The 14255-nt window shown below is 44.1% G+C and overlaps 1 protein-coding gene across 1 annotated transcript in view; it reads right to left on the bottom strand.

Moving 5' to 3' along the window:
- Window positions 1–14255, bottom strand: part of s100a10a (S100 calcium binding protein A10a) — a 96922-nt gene that overhangs the window by 51722 nt on the left and 30945 nt on the right. The window lies entirely within an intron of this gene.

Here is a 14255-nt window from a genome sequence, read left to right as displayed (position 1 = left end):
ATGAAAGTAGTCAACACTAATAGTCAACAAACTGTCTGATATATTGAACATCCCAATATTCCTTGATTAAGTTGGTTCTTTGTCCCTGTAATGACATATTGCAAACACATTTTGGGTCCCAACCCACTTGTTTAGAATCACTGTTCAGGAGATGTTCACCCATTCTGCTTCTTCTACAGTATAATATGTGTTGCTCAATGCTTACTCTTTCAACCACGGTTGCTGAAATGTCTTGATGGTTGGTGGAATGTTCCATTCATCCATCCATTCATTAAAACCCCAACCAAAGTTATTATTTTTGTTTTGTGGGATGTAAATGCTGTTGTGATTGAGTGGTAGATTAGAGGTAGAGAGCAATGAAGAGGCAATACTGTAATTAGAAGCTCCAATTATACCTCTGCTACACAGCTAATCACTGGCTTCAGATGGGATCGTTTGTGAATTGTATCCCAAGTATATGAATCGTGTGTGTGTGTGTGTGTGTGTGTGTGTGTGTGTGTGTGTGTGTGTGTGTGTGTGTGTGTGTGTGTGTGTGTGTGTGTGTGTGTGTGTGTGTGTGTGTGCATGCGTGCGCGCGCGTATGTGTGCTTATGTGGTGCTGACTGATAACCACGTTGATTTATTGCCCGATGGTAAAATTGTTTTGACTCAAGGGATATTTTTGATTAGCTTAACCTGGCTTGATTGTAAGTTAATGAGCTGCGCTTCTTAGGAGATGATAAGCAGATTTAAGCCCATGTAAACTTCACCTGCTGGCAGAATGTTTGCAAAGCAAAACTCATTAAAACACGAGAAATTAAGGCTGAATAAATACAGATTGGTTACCTTATGAAGACATGTATTTGTTTTGTCGTTGTTACTGCTGAGTTTATGTAGCAATATGCTTAAACATGCGATAAGCAGCATTACTTTCATCATAGTGAGATTCAGTACTGAGTTTCACCACTTGGAGGCAGCAAACGTTAACATAAGTCACCAGAAATCTCTCCTCACACTATGACATATTACAAAGATTAAACAACATTGTAGCCATTTTCATAAAACCTATGCTGTGTTAGCATTGACTGCTTAACATTAACATTTACTCTGAAACTATTTGGTCAAAACCATGAGAAGTTCAAATTAAACATTTTGAAAACTAGTTATTATAAGGCAGGGAGAGCCTGACATGTACATCCACAGTTTGGTCTAGAAAAAAGACCCTGGCAGGGACTGTCATATCATGGTTTAGAAGTTATTGATTAATTAATATTGGAGATAACCTTGTACGGTATATGGCTGTGCCAGGTTAGTAATATGGTGCCCAGAATTGTAAGCAGCCTCCCTGGCCACAACTGCAGTCACTTAGATGAGCAACCAATATAATAATAAAGTAACCAGCCCATACATGTATGACAAGTTAATGAATTCAACACATGGCTTTGAGTCCTGCCAAATTCCCAGTTAAAAATCACATATACCATAAGCTGGTTGTATTGAGTGAAATAAGGTGTGGTCGAGTGGTGACTGAATGCCAAGGTTATGTCCTTACAACAGCTCAGACACTGCTCTGGATAAGTGTGCCAGCAAACCGCCTAAAATGTAAAGATGAAAATACATTTGTATAGTGCACAACGGGCACCCCTTATCCATGGGATATGAGGGTAAGATGAGGGCCCTTGAGACAACAAACCCAGACAGCCAACAAAAAAAACTAACCAGGTCATACAAGTTCATGAACTCTACACAAAGCCTTGTTTAGCCCAAAGTTATTACCCATGGGCTTGCTTGACATAGATTTCTAAAGTACTAATGAGAAAAGTGTGCCCTCTGTTGGTTGACTGACAAATTTATATGGAAGAATATTGCAGTCTCTCTGACGTTCATGAATGAAATGATATCGTTATTGAACACACATCACGAACCAGCAGCCGTCTGGCAACGGAATTCTTGCTAAACAAAATGAAAACACCTTGTGAGCGAGAGAGGTGCCCACGAAGCGTAATGACAGACATCTGCTTGCGATAGGGGCATTAACACCTTACATGTGTGGGTGCTTTGCATTCCTTATGTAGACGTAATGTAAATCACTACAGTATACTCTTTACGAGCTTCGATATTGAAAATCCGACATATGTGTTTAATTGGACCCATATTCAATGGGAAACCATGGGGCGGTTTAGAGCTGCCTCAGCCAAGAAGCGAACATATATTTTTTTAGAGGGGGTGGGGGGGGGGGGGGGGGGGGATTTAGTAAAAAATTATAAAGCCCACAGCCTTGACGCAGGCCAAGGTTCTTTTGAAATATATTTAAAAAAACTACTCGCTCCCTCCACTAGCTTTATCTGTGATCCCCTGTGATACAGACTTAGAGTTTACATATTGTATTCATACCATACGTACGTATGGTATGAATGAGTGAACCCCACTTCCCTCCCCTCCATTCTCAACTCCGTCCATCTCTCTCCGTTTCTCTACTACCCCTTCTTTCTCTTGCATCCACCTCTACCCCTTTCTTCCTTTCTGTCGCTCTTTCTATCCCTCGCTCTCTGCCTTTTACTCCCCTCTTTCTCCAGCTCTCCATCTGATCTCTCTCACTCCTCTGTCTCACTTGGCCCTCCTCACCTTTTCTCTATGTCTATCACCCCATTTATGTGTGTTTCACTCTCTATCCCTCCCTCACTCCCTCTATCCCTCTTTCTTTCTCTCTCTGTCTGTCTCTATCCAAGCTCTATATCTCCCATTCTCTCTATCTCTGTCCTCCCTTCTGTCTTCTGCCCACCTCCCTCTTTATCTCTGTCAGCCTGTCTGTCAGCCTGTCTGTCTGTCAGCCTGTCTGTCTGTCTCTCTCCTTCGCTCTCTCTTCCTCCTCCAAGCTTCTCCTGCACCTCTCCTCTTTAGCCTAAATCTGTAACAGATTGGGTTTAGCCTGACTGGAGGTATGCAGCCACAACACCACATGTATGGGTCTGTATAATCCCTCTGCGGAGTATTAAGCACACAGCATGGGCATTCTCTTAAAGACCTGGCAGGAATTACAAATGCATAATCTCCACGATCATCATTTAGCGTAGTTCCAGAGAGGGAGAGGGAGAGAAAAAAAAACAGAGTGGTTCTTGGGGAAGGGTGGGGTTGAGTTGAGGGGAGTCGTTTGAACTTATGATGCAGTCTGAGCCATATACAATCTGTGAGTGACTGTACTGCTCTGCGCCATCTGGAGGGCTCATGTCAAGCTCACAGTGTATGGGTCTGTCTGAAAGCCTTCAAAACAACAACAAAAAACAGGGTGCTAAACCACACACTGATAAAAGGCCGCAATTCGTTTTTTGAACCCCACTCTGAAGAGTGTCTGTAGGCATACCCTACAGTGGAATACATTTGTCTGTATGAGAAACCTGTTTAATAGAGCTCCATTGATTCAAAGCCATTACCGGTAGTGTGTGACGGAGACCCGCAGCTACGATTAAGTAGGTGCGGTTGAAAATAAATAAATAAACAAATAAGTGAATGCATAATAGATGGTTGTGTGGTTGCAATGCTTTTCATACCAATCTATCTAGTCTCTATAGGTCTATGTAACACAGATGATCTTTTGTTGGATAAAGGCCAATGGTGATGCCTCTCATTCCCATTTTTCATTTCCGTTATCCGGTTTCCTCAAAGTTTGAATTCAATAAAGTTGGCCTAACCTTATTCTGTCTGGATATGGCCACCGCTGAAACATTTACGTTTACTCACACCCATCTATCCCTCTGCCCATGAGACTGAGCAGCATTAATAACATACATCTCCCGGCTTTTATCACATTGATAAGCTGAATGGAGGAAGAGGGGAAAAAAATCAATCAACTAAATGTTGGCTAAGAGGATTTGAGGAGGCGTAGCGGGCCCATCTTCCCTCACTATAATAAATGAGAGGTGACAGTAATGCTAGACGGGGTCCATATGGCCACATACTGTAACCCAGTGCACTGAAGCCGCGAAGGGGGAACCACAGGGCTAATTATATATATATAGAAAATATGCTGTTCCAGGGTCCGTGGAACAACATATTTTGAGATGGGGGTCCACGGCCAAATACATATAATTTTGGGGGTCTTTGACATGTAAATGTTTGAGAACCAAAGAAGCAAATATTTGAGTTACAAATGTTCGCTTAAAAAACATATATTCATAGATTTGTTCATGATTTAAAAAAAAAATCTGCTAGTTAGTTAAAGTGGATAGAATCTAAAATGCTTTACCCGGTCTTAATGGGTTAAACAGCCATAACTCCAGTTCCCAGCATGCTACAGGTCTCAAACTTGGTGGGTGGTCCCACAGACTTCCTATTTGATAAAAAATGACCACTTCAGTTTTTTAACTTCCTTTGTCCGGTTTAGGTGAGTTCACACACACACGCGCGCGGTCACCGGACGTTCCATCCACTCCCATGATATGGGAAAGAAACGGAAAGACGGAGTCTAGGGGTTTGAATCCACCGCGGTGGTTTTGTCGAGCTCTATACAAACACAATTGGCCCGTGTTCGGGGAAGGGAAGCCGGGCAGGGAGGGTGATATGTGTCACTGTATGTATTCCTACAGGCTGGGATGGAACCTGTCAGCAGGGAGTGTTGCGCGGGAGGAGTAGGACGGAGGCTCTATGTCCTCCTGGTAGGGGCTCCTCACTAGCAGGTGAGTCAGTAGGATACAACAGCAGTGACAACACACAGATTGGGGGAGGAAAAAGTGGTAAAATGCAAAAAAAATAAAAGAAGGGGACTAGGGGTCCCTGAAATTAAAAAGGTTGAGAATCACTGAACTAAACTATACTGGAACCTACACTGTAAAATCCTCAGTGTTCATTTAACTTTGAGGGTCCATATGGTTCCACTTGTGCAATCTCAGTCCATTTGGACCCCTGGTGGTCCCCGGACCCCACGTTGAGAACCAGTGGGCTAATAGTGCACATCTGACTGTAAGGGAAAATACACAACAGTCTATTTTGACCAGACATCCCTGTTTGTCGGTCGCATCCGTCTGAAACATTTACCAACTATGGAGTCAAACTCCAGACTGGTCACACTTCCTGGCAGAGATGTGCGCTCCACTGAGCATGTGAACCTTTTTTAGTCCTTTTTTTGGGGGGGGGGGGGGGGGTTTAGTCATGGCTGCCAGTTCCCACCTGATGTCATGTGGGAGTTCTGACTGCTTCACACCGTACTGAATAACTACTAGCTTGCATAGTGTCTTCAGTGTTGGACATAGATCTAAGATGTACAGATCATCATTGAGTGTTCCCGAAGCTTTGAATCCTCCAAAGAGGATGATACGATCTCCAACCATGCAACAGCACATCCTAAACCCCTGAGGAAGGCCGTTTCCCTTGAGTTCAACCTTCTTCCAGGTGAAGGTCACTGGGTTGAATTTCCACACATCATTTAAGGATTTGTGGTTGTAGTCAAGGCCACCATAGATGTACATCTCTCCATTGTAGACAAAGGCTGAGTGAGAACGGCGTTCTCCTGTAAGAAGCTGTGCAGAAGAAGGTGTGTTCAGCCAGCTGTTGGTCTCGGTGTCAAACACTATGACCTTGTTGTAGACGTTCCTATGCCACCCCCCCCATGCCCCCATATACAAACATCTTTGTCCCGATGACGGTGGCAGAGTGCAATTTGTTATCATCATGTGGTCGAGTGCCTCTGGTGTTAATCAAAGACCAGACCATTGTGGTGGTGTCCAACTTGTACATGCCAGTGAATCCAGGCCGCTGGGTGAATCCTCCATAGATATACATGACCTTCTCCAAGACAAAGGCTGTGTGATAGAACCTCGGCTCTGGAACAGTTCCAGAAACCTCGGGCTTGAACCATCTGTGGGTGTCGACATCAAATGCGTAAAGCACGTTGCAGAATGGGTATGTACTGCCCCCCCCAGATGTAAATAATATCTTCTACCAGTACAGCTGTGTGTCCGTTGCGCACGGAGGGAACCTCAAGGGGACGTTCTCCTCTTCCGGTCGTCACTGGAGGCAACTTCCTCCAGCGTAGGGACACTGTATTGAAGATATGGACTTCAATCTGATCACTGTTCGGATTCACGTCACTGTACATTCCAAAGAAGTAAACCTTGAGTTTCACAGGAGCAGCAGCATTAAAGCAATGCGCTACAGGTCCTTCTTTCAGACATACGGTGCACCTCAACATTTCACAAACAGACATCGGCGAATAAAAGCAGCCTCTTCGAGTGTTGTTGAATACAGTTACATTGTGTGTTCTGCCACTTATATTGGTCCAATTACTGATGTCATGTTGATGACATCAGTCACATTTCAAGTTCCTTTTAGCATTTACACTCCAGTGGTATATCCTTTTGTATTGGATTTGTGTACTGTAACCGGATATTCCATCCACTCCCATGATAATGGGAAAAAAACGGAAAGACCGTCCCCAAAATTACGATTACTAGTTTTTAAATCTAAGCATTATGTGCTTATGTGATCATTAGGGTATGATTGTTGCATAACAATTAGCTGCATACAAAGGCACAGTGGGTAAAACTGTATTTGTAGTCCTGCCCGAAGTCCAGAAGCCTAGTATCTCTCTTGGCCATTGGGAGCACCCTTTGGATGTGGTCTAGATGTTTGGTTTCCAGATGGCAGGATGGCAGTGTCAGTTGGTCAAGCTGTACGTCTGTTTGTCCATCACCTTGGGCTGAAACAACATACAGTATCTCTAAAGCTCCTTGCTGAATTGCCGCGAAATTTACCATGCACCATAACGCCCCCCGGAGAATATACCAAGTGATTTAGGTGACCCCATGGCTTTTACAATAGCACCACCCGTAGGCCACAGGATACAAATAATCTAATAATACAGGCAGCTTGCAGGATGAACCCTATTGATTTAAAGGAGCACTTCATCCATTTTCAACCTAATCTTTATATAATTGGTCCTCCTCGCTAATGCTCATTACAAGATTAATGGCACAATTTCCTTCTACTCACTCTGTCTCTCATTGGTGGTCCAATGGACAGTTCAGAAATCAATGGTGATTACAAGCTAACAGAAACTACAGCCTTTCTTAGCATGCTTAAATAGAAGCAATTGTTCTTGCATAAAAATTATGATTGAAATCTTTTTTTTAAATATATTTTTGGGGCTTTTCTGCCTTTATTCAGATAGTGACAGGAAACAGGGAGTGACACACAGCAAAGGTTGTCGGGCTCTGGAAAAAAAGCTTGAAATTACCAAACCTGCTTATCGATGATGATGTCACTGAAACTGGCCACAGCCCTCCTCAAAGCGATTAGACAGAAATGGTGCCGTCTTATAATAAGCATTAGTTTTAGGACCAATGATATGAAGATAAGGTTGAAAATGAGTGCTCCTTTAAGTGACCCCATGGCCTTTCCTCTAGCTTCTCCTTCAGGTAATGTACAATACACCCCCCCCCCCCACACACACACACACACACACACACACACACATTCTGCTACTAATTACTTGTGGTTGCTTTTTGTTTATTTTTTTCTTCTTCATTTTCAGCCCCACTAGAGAGATCATGGGGTTGATGGTAATGTCAGTCAGTTCAAAGCACTGTGGTCCGATTGAGTGTAATGAGCAGCACAGCCACTGGGCCGCTAGTGGGGCTTATAGACTCTTCTGTCTTGCTGTCTATTTAACCACATGAACCGTAGTGTCCATATTCTGGGGGCGAATATTGGGGGACTCTGGTCAACGGCTATAGGGTTTACTGTAAGAGAGGGGCATAAAAGGGGGATGGCTTCAAGTTGTCCAAATCACGCAGAACCACATGTGTAGTCAGAACGAGATGATATAATAGTTATTCGCTTTTTTATGTGTTTGTGTTTTATTGTTGTAATAAAACATGATAACATGCCCACATAATGAATTCACCAGTGAAAAACCTTGGCATTGTACATTTATGCAACCCACAAATACGTTGAATGCCGACGTTGGTTTCTGAACCAAAAATACAGTACGTTTCATATCAGTGTGCAAGCGATTCCCAAGCACGAATCGATGTTTTCGGGGGCGCTTGTTTTGGTTCATTCAACATCCCGTGCATGTGCAATTACAGAACGGGTGTTAACCTATTGTGTCCACCATGGCTTGCCAACAAGGGCGGCACAATCATCGACGTGTGAGGCTGTTGGGGCAACACTGGACGGGGTGGAGGATGTGGTGAAGGTGCGTGTACCAAGGAAGCTGGAGGCCATCAGGGCCAACCACTCCTACCCCCTCCACATGGAGATTGAAGAGCGGGTGGTTAAGAGGAAGGACTTATTCCTTTACCTTAAGGTGAGGTTGGAGGTCAGTCCTTTGTGCCGTTTGCTATGAGAAAGTATAACGATGCACGCATGGGGCAACGGTAATCGACTTTCCGTGATTCCGTAGCAATACTGTGACTAATGTAAAATCCACTCTGTTGTCACCCGTTACGTTACCTGTGGTTTGTGCTGATGTCATAATAACTACTCCTTTGAAGTGGGCGTAACTTGAAAAAGCGGGGTGTACTGAAGTAGTTTTGCAGGCTGCAGATAGATTCTATTGGGGCGTTTTCAGGACACCTGCAGGCACCGATTAGCCATTCTGTTCTTTGGATTTTATGTAAAGCACTTCGTAACTTTGTTTTGATATGGGTCCTATAAATAAAGTATATTTTTATTATATTATTCTGTGTAGCATTTGTACATCTGCTTTTCTATAAAGAATCAGACCACTCTCCAAGTTCCATAAACAAGATGTTTCTATCTAAATCATTAGCTCCTTTTTGACCCAAACAAAAAGGTGCAAATCATGAAGAATCTGATATTTTATAATAAATAATGTATTTCCTACCCCTGACTGACCCGTTAAACAGAATTTCATTCTCAAACCACTGAAGCTGATAGCTGATTTGAAAACATAAAAATCTAATAATTTTGGTAAACCTCAAGTGGGTCTTTATAGGAACATATGGACCTCCTCCCATAATGGATTTATCAAACCAGGCTGTATTAAACAGGCCTAGTCGCTGACCTCGGGGTGTAACCCTTTAACGCTGGTGTAACGTGGGGTATTTGTCTTCACGCTCTGCGTATAACACATAACGACTAGGATGTTATTATTTCCAAAGAATCTAGGCATGGAAATGGCATTTGGTGAGTAATGATACTCTGTTAATCGGAAAACATGGTGTGAGAGCAGCAGTGGGGTGGAAACATTTTCAACTGAACCTTCATGTCCTGTGACACAACCATAAGGCAGGTCATGCGGTCATGCAGGCAGGTACATTTTTAGAAATCGTATTTTTTTTGGTTTTTTGACTGTTTATATATTTTATTGGACAGTACCGTGAAAAATGACGGAATAGACAGGATAGGGAGACGCAGTGACACAGAACATTAGGTTGTGTGTCAGATATGAAACCATGATGTCACAAACAGATCTGCGGCCCCGAGGCACCCGGACGCTGCATATACATCTAGACTACAGAGTGGTTTTCCACTTTTGGCCGAGCCTGCTGAGTCGGACGGCAACAGGCCCCTGCGCCGTTAAAATTCCAGGTCTCTGAAAAGCGAAAGGCAAGGCAAATCTGAGTGTCAACAGGGGATCGGTAAACCACACGTTTCCTGGACGGCTCTGTCAAGACCAGCTGTGCATACATCACAGTCCTGATCGCGCGCGTGCGTGAGTGTGTGCGTGTGTGTGTGTGTGTGTGTGATGCACAACACACAGAGCGATGAAAGGACAGGGAGAGACAGGAGGGAGAAAGACACTGACAGGAGACAGGGAGATGGACTTGGACTATGCTATGAATTGTCATTTATTGTTACGTGTTAAGATCCTTTCTCCTGGGCCAACTAATGTTTTATTGTGCCAATAAAGCCCTTTGAATTGAAAATGAAACAGAAATTAAACGGACAAAGCGGGAGAATACGAGAGAGCGCAAGAGAGAGACATGGAAAGAGAGAAAGTGATGCCAACAGAGATAGACAGACTTTAAGGCGGATGAGGCTATAGGTTGGGTGAGTGGGAGGTGACCGTGTGAGAAGAAAGGACTAAAAACAGTCTGATCATCGCTTTAAAGTCTGGGTCCTCTCAGCCCTATCTGTTACCACGTCAACTCTCGAGCCAACACCCCCCCCCCCCCCCGCTCACTCAAATCTCTCTCTTCACCTTCCAAACACTCACAAGTTAAAGGGTCAGAGATCGGCAGGTGCCCGAGGGGGTCAGTCAGCAGTCTGGGGTTCGGGTTTCTGAGAGGGGTCAAACAGTATGGGGTCTGGAAGGTATAGGAGGACAATATGGCTAGTGTCCAGAGAGCAGGAGCCCCACAGCATCGACACAGACCAGCAGTCTTCTCTAATCAACCTCATCTACCGCAGACATAACAGACAGCCACGGCCTGTCCGAGACAGAGGCAATCAGCTTTCAGGGCATTATATACTGCATCCATCTAACGCAGACATAATACTTGACCTTTCACATTTACATCGGATGTCAATGACACACACAATGTCAATGCCTAATGTCCAGTGCATCTGTCAAATCGACTGGTGTAAAATGCATATTCTGACTTGGAACATAAAACACTATGCCTAACAATGCTTTTGTGGAGCTAAAATAAATAGTAATACATACAGTGCAGAATGTATGGACTAATTAAATGCAGAATAAATAGGATTAATTTACACAGGTTTAAATTAATTCATTCTTTGCCAGGAACTATTATTGCCCTGCTGTATTGTTAGTGCATTTGACAAATAGATTTTAATTTGTCTTTCTAGCATTTACATCAGTCCCAAATCAAACCTAACCAAATAGGACTTTATCAAGGTAATGAGAAACTAAGGCCTTGTCCTTTATGCAGTCAATACCCCTTGTATCCTTGTAATTGTCCTAATAGTTTTTTTTGTAAGCAATTGCATATTTTGTCTTGCTTTCTTGTTTGTTTTTCAGGTTTGCATTTCTAATGGATGCCCCGTTTCTCCGGAGTCCCTGGCTCCTCATTATATAAACGAGTCGATTGGTCTTGCAGCCTGTATGGTCAAATCAATGCAGCGGTGGCAAGAGAGATGGGAAATGTAGCAACCGATACAACATGCTTGACTGTACTCAGTTAATGATCACATCACAGTGGATAGCTACATTTGTTTGCGTACAACAATGTTCAACTCTATACTGTAGCTACATCTGCATCCTCAGACCTCAGCTCAGGCAACAGAGCCATAATGAGTCTATTCACCAAGCACTGTAAATGCGCAGGAATGTATCCGGCTGACATAGGGACAATAGCACCTCACACTGCAACACTGTATAACGGCAAGGTGGTAGATTCAATACCACAAGGTGGTACCGGCAAGGTGGTAGATACTACAACATACACAGTTTGAGAGAGTAAAATTCTTGGGTTTCAGATCTTCAACATTGCAGCTTAGCTACCAAAGATAAATGACAAAACAACATTTTCAGATAACACATGCCCCCACCCCCGCCCAGCCGCCCGCCCGAAATTCCCATTACAACCAATTATTGGAAACATAAGATGAGATCACTATGCTCTAGTCTAGACCTGCAGCCTTGGATCTTCAGCTACCATGCTGGGTAACTGTATGGGTGACCCACTTTTCACCAATCAATACCTCCCCAGGTCCCATGCACTGACTTGCCTATCTGATGTTAAGAGGAAATTGTGCAGTCCAATTTAAAATAGCCCAGGGGGTGGTTGGTTTTCATAACATGTGCCAATTAGTTCCACTGTCAATAATGATAATGCTGAAGGACACTGTGTACTAGGAGAGGAGGGCATCACCGGGCTTATGCCGTTGTTCATTGTTAATGGCCGTTACACTGACAAGAGCAATTTAATCACACACACACACACACACACACACACACACACACACACACACACACACACACACACACACACACACACACACACACACACACACACACACACACACACACACACACACACACACACACACACACACACACACACACACACACACACACACACACACACACACACACACACACACACACGTGGATGTAGTTCGAGGGGGTTAGCATTGTAAGGTGGAATTGTACCCCTGTGAGGCTAATCGCTAATGACGTCTTATAAAGGTCAACAAACAAAGCACTTGTGGGACAAACATAGACCATGTGATGAGATTCATTAAGACAGCATAGGGTATGAGGGGGCAGAGAGATAAGCACATTCCTCCACCGTTTCACTCTGACCACCGGTTCGCTTGGCTGGGTCGTCACAGCGACAGCTGAAACAGGTGTGTGTATTTTTTTACTCAGACCGCCGAGGGGCCGAGACAACAAGTGCCCACTTCTCATGTGGTTCGAACCAGTCACACTTGGCCACACTTTGACCCTACAGAGGCACTTAAGGAACCCAAGAATTACCTAAGTATAGTCTCCCCCTTAAATCACTAGAGGCTGCTTCACAGCTGCTACCTCAACTGGTTCATGTAGTGGCGAGTTGATGTTGGCTTGAGGATATATGAAAGCAGACAGCTTATCGTAATGACACTGTTAGTCATTTCAGCTTGGGCACAATGCATGGGTGGGCGCATGCGCACATGTACGCACACACACACACACACACACACACACACACACACACACACACACACTTTGTGACTGCATAACACTGAAGTCTCCAACTCAGGAAACAGAGGGTTCCTGTTTTTGAGCCCAAACTCTATTGTTATCTTAACCAGCTTTTTGAGTGTATATCCAGTCTCCCTCTCTCTCTCTCTCTCTCTCTCTCTGTGTAATTTGCTCTCTAATACCGCAAAACACTTATCTGGCCCTTTCACTCCACTAATATTGACGCAACCAGAGAGATAGAGTCAACACAACTCTCCATTACCACTTTTCCAGTTTTATCGGACGCCCTTATCTTCTCTAAACGGTAGGAGTCATGCAGTCACCCCCCCCCCCACCCCCACCCTCAAGGATCCAGAATCTTTTTTTTTTTACATCACTATTTCCTCTGTCTCTCCTGCTCTCGTTCTCACCTCCAATCTGTCTGAGTCTCCATGTCTGTGCCCCCCGCTACAAACAACAATTAAGCACATTAAAACACGCAGCCATTTAAAAAATGATTGGACCAAATATTATAACGTCAATTGCACAATAGGTATGCATTGATGGTTATTATGAATTATTTAGCATATCTTAAGATATACAATCTTGAATGTGAAATATTGACGGTATCATCACATCCACAATTAAACGTCTCTGTCTCTGCTGCTCTGTCTCCAACTCTCTGCCGGCGGTGCTCTGTGACTCAGTCACCGCCGAGCTGTGGGAACCAAGCCGCTGTGTGATGTGTGCAGCCGAAGGTGTTAGGGGAGTGAAGAGAAGTCTGGACATGCAACAGCTGGATTTAATGCACCATTAAGGTCATCCGTTGTTCAAACTGCACCTGCAAGTCCCCCGATTTTCAACCCTCCTTCTAAACCTCTCTCCCCTGCCTGCGTCTCTCCCTCCCTCCCTCCCTCTCTCCTCCGCCACACTCTCTTGCCCTCTCTCCGTTCACCCACATAGTCATTCAATCACACTCTTTTTTTCCCTCTCCTAGCCTCACCCCTCTCTCTCTCACACACCTTCTCTCCTTGTCTGATATAATATCCTCTCTTTATGGCCCCTCAATCCCTTGACCTTCTCTGCCTTCTTATTGCCCACATTTCTTTCTAACAGTCTAACCTTCTGTCTCTTTTGTGTCTGAATCTCTCTGCGTTTCTGGCTCTTTGTGTCCTGTCTATGTTGTATCTCAACATCCCTCTCTCTCTCTCTCTCTCCCAAGTGCCCCCTCCCTCTCCCCGGCTGTTGTGTTGAGTCTGCCAGGCCTTCTCGGCTGGGGTGCAGGTTTCCTGAGCACAGGAACAGAACAGGAGCTGGCAGAGAGACTCTCTGAGAAACGCCAGCTTGCCTGTTCCCACTGAGCCTCACACACGATCACACTACTACTCATGCTGACGCAACAAGGGCGAGACGGAGGGCACGCTTCTGTGCTGTACGGCCAAAGATTCTGTTTACGCATGGAGATTATGTAAATCCCCATGATACATGCTACACAGTACACACAATAGTGTGTCAGATTAGCCTAATGTTATTTGCAAGGAGAAAATACGTTTTCAACTAAATCAAACAACACTATTGTCCTTTAGTAATTTTCATTTTATTTTGTAGCTTTATGGTGAGAGAGAAAGGACTGGTGTTTATAGTTCATTTATTCTTGTTTAGTTATTTATTTGCCCCTATATGA

Source organism: Gymnoscopelus braueri (genome assembly GCF_963280865.1).
Source record: "Gymnoscopelus braueri genome assembly, chromosome: 11".
In the NCBI taxonomy this organism is placed as follows: Eukaryota; Metazoa; Chordata; class Actinopteri; order Myctophiformes; family Myctophidae; genus Gymnoscopelus; species Gymnoscopelus braueri.
The sequence above is the reverse complement of the archived record's forward strand: the minus strand, read 5'-3'. Positions and strand labels throughout refer to the sequence as shown.